The 6,858-nt window shown below is 42.2% G+C and overlaps 1 protein-coding gene across 3 annotated transcripts in view; it reads left to right on the top strand.

Moving 5' to 3' along the window:
• Positions 1–901: 901 nt before the first annotated feature.
• The window catches only part of klf12b (Kruppel like factor 12b), a 40,578-nt gene continuing 34,621 nt past the window's right edge, over positions 902–6,858 (top strand). For 2 of the 3 annotated variants that reach the window (XM_085135806.1, XM_085135803.1), the window contains exon 1: positions 1,067–1,340. The gene's annotated coding sequence lies outside the window, so the exon portion shown is untranslated. The other variant, XM_085135805.1, reaches the window with a different exon arrangement.

The following is a 6,858-nucleotide window of genomic DNA, read 5'->3' as shown; positions in this document are numbered from 1 at the left end:
ATACTGGAATCAACAAGAAAATTATCGTTTATAATCTGGATGGTCACTTCATTTATTTATTTATTTTGATTGATTTATTATTTATTATTTTTGATTTATTTTAATAAGCGAATAAATATATATATATGGATGCACAACAAGGGTAGCATTAATTAAGCATTAATTACTATTTGATGACATTAAACTGTTAATGAATAAATAGTGGAAGTAATCAATAGCGGTGCTCTCTCTCGCTCTCTCTCTCTATATATATATATGCATTATTTGATTTTTTAAAATAGATTTTTAGGCTTTATTATGCTAATAAGTGCAATAAATGCAATATGTATAAGTAGTAAGTATAAAAATAAACAAGTAATACGACATATGCTTTAATGATAAGAAGCAAAGTATTCTGCACTGCAATATTTTTTCAGTCACAATTCTGATCTATGAAGATTAAGGATTTAAGTCATTTTTGCATCAATAAATGTTCCTGTTCATGAAATAATCTGCCAGTTATTCCCTTGAGACGTTACGTTACTTGATCGTCACTGAATCAGAAAAGAACGAAATATTCTCATGTGATTTTGCTGTTTTTCCTTCCTCTTGGATGAGATTTAAAATTAAACTAAATATTCACTAGTTCGTTTTTCTATTCACAAATCGGTTCACTGACCACAAATGTTTGTATTCTTGTATTTATAATTACTGTATCCGTGGGTGTAATTACTAGACGCGCGTGTAAAAACTTTGTCCTTTTAATTATCACAACCCATACTGATGCATTGCGAATAAAACAAGTTGAACTAATGCACTGTTACCCCCTTCGTTTCCGTCCCCTTTAAACGGGGAGGTGCTCCGGTGCTCACCCCAGCCCAGGGCTCTCCGCTGCGCTCCGGGAGGTGTGCACTGGAGGGAGTTTGGACTGGTTTAGAGCGGACGCGTCGGAAACCTCCCCTGAGGGGCCCCATGTAATTCGATGCATGCTGTTAAAGCTTAGAGTATATTGTCTTCCCTTTTGCTTATGAAGCCTCCACCCACCGGCCCACCCTACATTTAGCGGATCATGTGACTCGGGGTAAGTCATTTGCAAGTACAACAGTTCTCTGTGCGCTCTCATTCATTTCCTGAGAACTGCCTGAGCCGAGCAGCTGAGAGGCAGAAGGGGAGGGAGCTGCTCACTCACATACACTCACTCACACTCACACACATTATCGCACACACACTCACTCACACACATACACACGTACATACGCGCAGAGTGAGAGGAGAGAAGAGGAGAGGAGGAGACGAGACAGAGAGGACTGTAGAAAGGAAAACAGTCTCCTAGTCTCCACGGCTCTGCAGCTTCTGACAAGGTCTGTGCAATTTTCTTGTCCTGTTCCTCTGCTGGCTGCTGCTATGTGCTTCATTTGTCACGTTGCTGGGCTTTGTGCTTGTGTTCAGTGCGTTTCGTCCAGCTGTCATTGCTCTGTCAAAGCAAATGACAACTCAGATCACCTATAGTATTGTGTTTGGTGTTTGACAGTAGAGAAGGTAGTGGGGGGGAGACAAGAGACCGCATGTAGCTGACTGGACAACTCTTTATTGTCAGTGTCAATTAATAAGCTGTCATAAAGGAGACCAAAAAAAAAGAGAGAGCTGATTTTTATATACTCGGGACAACCGGGGACATGGGCAGCATCCACACTTTTGCAGCGCAGGCACCTCTTGTGTTTCAAGCCTCTTATCTCTCACAAGTCCAATGCAACTTCAAACATATCTGCTTATCAGTGAAGGAGTGTTGTAGAATAACACTGACTGAATGTCTTAGTGGGGGATGTGAGTGTGACTGCGCTGCAAAAACTCTCGGCACTTCTCAGTGGAAAAAAAAGTTTGCTGCTTGTCAGAGTTTCGTGCATGTCTTAAGAGAGTTGTGTGTGTGTGGGTGTGCATTTGTGTGCAGCGTTATGGTGTGTGTGTCTGTGTGTGAAAGAGAGAGACGGGCTTGTTTGTCTACTGTAGCAGCTTAGAAACAGAGGAACGAGGCTGTTAGGAATGGGTTAAACATTAGGAGGGTTGGATAGCGGAGGAAGGACACTCGGGTGTGTGTATATATGAGTGTGTGTGTGTGTGTGTGTGGGAGTGTTGCAGGGGTGGTGTCTTGGATGTCATCGCCAGCGCTCTCACTTCCAGGGTAATAGTCATTGGTATTGATGGGTGGCTGTCACAGGGGCAGAGAGCCACCAGGCTGGAGAGAGTGGCCGGGGGCTGGCCCTTGGCTGTTATTTTCAATTACAGGGGACCAGGGCAGAGCTGACAGCAAAGGCATTTGTACATCCAGAGAGGGGGGAGGACGAGGAGGAGGAGGGTGTATGTGTGTGGAGAGAGTGGGAGGGAAGGAGAGAGAAAGGTGGTGGTGGGGATGGGGGTGGTAGAGACACTGGCCTCTGCTCCTGGGTTTGATGTGGAAACTAAGCACTGACCTGTGTGACTTTACCCTAGCGATGTGGAGAGGCCCTACCTTGCCTTTAACTATGCGTCAGCCCTAGGGTATTTGTATGTGTTTATAAGTGGGGTCTCTCTCTCTCTGTTCATCTATATATATATATATATATATATATATATATATATGAAAGAAAGAGGAAGGGAAGGTGTGGGCATATATATGTGTGTGGATGTGTGAGGATGAGACCCCCTGCAGCTCTGCAGCTCCTGGGTGTTGAGCGAGGGAGATTAGTGCCCATTTAAAGTATCACTTAAATCCATGTACAATAAGGCCTTCTGCCTGTGCACGAATAAGCATGCTGATATCAAACATGTAGAGCAGACTTTCGACACTGTGTGTAAACGGCAAAGAATCATATTAGATGCCTGAAAGTGTCTCTTTACGGCACACAAACATCTGCACGTCTTGATCACCCAAATCACGTAAGTCTGGAATGTCACGGATCTGAAGGCTTATTTGTGATAACAGTATTTATGATCTGGAAAGAAATTTGAAAATAAACTCTTTAAGGTTAATTACTGTAGCACTGAACCACATCTGTGGTCAGAGTGCCATTGTAAGCGCTAGATAATGTAGCTGTAATTAGGGGGTTCAGTGTATGTATGAACAGGTCTTCAACAGAAAGTCTTTAAGCTGGATCATCCCTGAGGCAATGGCCACAATAACTGGTTTTTAAAATTTTAAAATGCATAACTTTGGCTGTGTCTTTACCCAGCGTTCACAGTACGCCTGGATTATGAAGCAGTGTAGAAAATTCAAGCACTGTGTTTTAGTGTGGACTGAGGAAAACAGAGACTTTTCAGTCCAGGTCCCGAAGTCTCCATCACATGCCCACTTTGCTGTTGATGCTAGAAGCCTTTGTACATTCTGTATTTGATCATGCTACTGCTGCCTGCATATAAGGGAAGCCTGCACAGTGCATGTGATATATTGTCTTAATCAAGATCATCTTCTTGCTGAAACACAGTCAGAGCCTGTATTTCTGTAAAAATGACTTCATTGACTGCTAAAGTATTAACTTCACTGACAACACTACTCACTTCAGTGTAGCATATAATAATGCGGTGAACTGAGAACAGTTCAAATGAACTGTAGTACATTTGGATGATAACAGAAGAGTTAAATGACCTGTCTGAATGTTTATCATGTAAAGGTCACTTTACATGATAAACAGGTCAGTGTTCCTCGTGACTTAATTCAGAAATTCAGATAGCAGTAACAAAAAAAAAAGAAAGAAAAAGAAATGTTGACCAGTTAGTGTATATATTTTTAATGTTTACCCACGTCCACTAGAGCAACATGCAACCTGCACTAGCTGGTTTGACAGCAGTATTGAAAGGATGTTGCTGTTTGTGGCTTACTGTGAGGATGAATGTTTAGCTAGAAAAAATGAGTGGGTTAGTAAAAGGTCGTGGTTTGGGTTCAAAATGACTGTTTAGCACTTTCGCGTCACAGCAAGAAAGTTTGGGCTTGAACCTGTCGGTGTCCTTTCTGTCTCGATCTTGCGTATTCTGTCTGTGACTTCATGGGTTTTCTCCAGATGCTCTGTATCTTCCCACAGTCTAAAAAGATGCTTGATATAAGTGTTGATTTCAAAGTCGGTTGTACAGGTGAGTGTGAGTGTGAAAGGCTGTTAGGGTCTTTTTGTTAGACCTTTGATGGACTGGAGACCCCAGCAGGCGAAAAGCAAGGACTGTAATTCTGTCCAGTCTATGATCTGGAGATCCCCTGGTTCTCCATGAAGCTTGCTGGAAAAATGATTACAGTGGATATATTGGTGTCTCTTCAATGCTCTGTTTATAGTAATAACTAAGAGTTCAAGAACAATGATGGCAGTGGCTGTCCGTTAAAAAACTGGGAACAGACACTTGCCTTCGGTGTTCAAAGTCCAAATTTACTTTAATCATCGCTGTATATACTTTTTTTTTTATTCATCTTTGACATTTGCTCCTGAAGGACAGCAAGCATAACTCTTGCAACTTGCAGAATGCTCTGAAAATTGAATTTTTATTTTCTAGTTTTTTGCTTGAAGCATCAGGTTTTCCCACAAATAGACTTTACATAGACATCGGCAGGCTGTACAGATATTTTAATGTCTCATGACTAATTTTAGCGTTTTTGTGATTCTTATCGTCTGTATGAAAGGACGATATACATCATTATTGTGCAAGTGGACAATCATCTCGGTCTTATTTTAAAGGTTCAGTTGTTACTAACCACCTAGCCCCATCCTTCCTGTGTCATGCTTTGCTGGTTTACTGGCCACATTGCTGTATTCTGGCAAAATTATTCAGCTGCTTTGCTCTCATCCCGGGCATCATCTTGGATGGCAGCTGCCCATATTGGTGTGAGGAGATCTGGAGATCCACTGTAAGTTGGAGAGCCGCTTTTACTTAGACCTGCAGTATTTGGAGACTGCTGCACGTGTCACTGCTACAGTTGGAGCCCATCCAACTGTGGTAGGTGAAAGAAACACTGGAGAGGCAGCTGATTAAAATGCTCAACATGTCAGGTTAAATATTTGCATGGTATTCTTTAGCATACCTGTGCCTGCTTTTGAGCACACCCAACCCCTGAAACCCACCGCTGCTGTCACAAATAGAATGCAAATCTTGAGAGCACACCGACTATACCAACATTGACATGAACGATTTGATGTCTCACGCGTCTTGCTGTTTTCCTCCACAACTGTATAAAGCTGGTGCTGCCAATCTGATTCCTTCAGTAGCTCAACCCCCACCCCAAGACATGGTCCAAAGGCTTACGATAAGGATCGGTACAGGTGGGGGGACTCAATTAAAAAGCCAATCACCAACGGATAGACTCTATCTGTCCATCAACACCGCTCTGCCCAGGATATTTAATTGCTCCGCAGGATTCCCCCCTTTAAAGGCAACCTCTGTCAGCCACGTATCAGGACGCACAAATTGGCTGCTTGTTGACAGATCAAATCTTTCAGGAAGATGTGCTTTGCTCTGGTTTGTTCATGCTAACAACACATAGGCTCAAATTTGTATTTAAGAAGATGAAATTTCCTGCATTAGGGCTAATAAACTGGGTTAACTGCTGCCATATTGACTGACTGCTCATTGATCCAAGTAGGTGTTATGGAGTGTATCAGCACTGATTGCAGATAGACTGCAGCGCACTATATGGCTGGATTAATGTGGGTCTCTACTGTAATCCAAGGCAAGGGTGAGAGGAAAATTAGAGAGGTTAGGGTATGGACCCAATATATAACATACAGATCTAGTTTCTGAAAATTGCTTCTCATCTCTCGAGCTCTCAATCCAGGATATGTTGGCACCTTCTTACATCAAATTATCATGTGAGCCAAAAAAGAAAACACAAAAGCTGACTCAATTAAAGGAGAGAGAAAGGAATCGTTGTGTCGCTTTGTCGTTCATCCAGCGGTGGCTGTCGTGAACTTACTGTGAGCGACATTAAAAAACAAAAAGAAATATTTGTAGGTGATGTTAGTGAGCTGAAGTCCCTATACTGGTATTTCATAATCCTAGAAATGACAAAATGTTCTTTCCCTTTGCACATTCTCTTGTGGATTCAACCTTCGACCCGAGTGTCCAGCCCCCGTTTGTTTACCAAATTAAGTTAAGGGTGTACACAGAGTGCAAGAGCATGTGTGTTTAGTGAGCAGAAAGAGAGGGGTGAGGGAGAGAGAAAGCACGGAAAGTATTGTGCAACAGCCAGGGACTCTGAGGTTGATAGTATAAATAGTGAAGAAAAAAAATCAGAAGGATCTACAATCTAACATGAAAGATTCCAGCTTGTCCAAGATCATTTTAAGCATTGTTAACCTCATCCCTGGTTGTATACTTATAAGGAGTCTCCTATGGTTAAAGCTATCGTGGGGAACCAAGTTTTTATTTTGATAGAGCAAAAAACGTATTAAGACAGGCAGATTTTTTCAAATGATGTCTGACCGGTGTATTGATCCAAGTTTTTTTTTTTTTTTTTTTCCTTTTGAGTAATGACACAATCGCTAGAGCAGCACACTCACTGCTTACTGGAAGTGACTCATGTTGCAGAGCTTGCCCCCAGACTCTGATTTGAGGTCACTCGACATGTTTCCATGGCTAGGATAGAAAGGTATGTCAGTGGAAGGCCCGTCTATAGGCGATGACGTTTCCTCTTTCAAACTAGCGTGCGATTGATTTTAGCCAAATATGGCTGGTTAAAGGAGGAGAGAAGAAAAGGAAGGAAGCCAAGAAAGAAGGATGGGAGAGTATTCAAAGTCAGCATTTTCAGTCTGTTTTGGATCATTTCTGAGACTTTCCCCTTCACAGAATCTTTTGGGAGTTGCTTCTCTCTATCCTCCATGCAGATGGTTTCTGCAGACCTGTGTAAGGATGCTGCGTGGATCACTGTGA

Source organism: Neolamprologus multifasciatus, chromosome 16 (assembly GCF_963576455.1).
Source record: "Neolamprologus multifasciatus chromosome 16, fNeoMul1.2, whole genome shotgun sequence".
In the NCBI taxonomy this organism is placed as follows: Eukaryota; Metazoa; Chordata; class Actinopteri; order Cichliformes; family Cichlidae; genus Neolamprologus; species Neolamprologus multifasciatus.
This window is presented reverse-complemented; position numbering and strand designations above follow the sequence as displayed.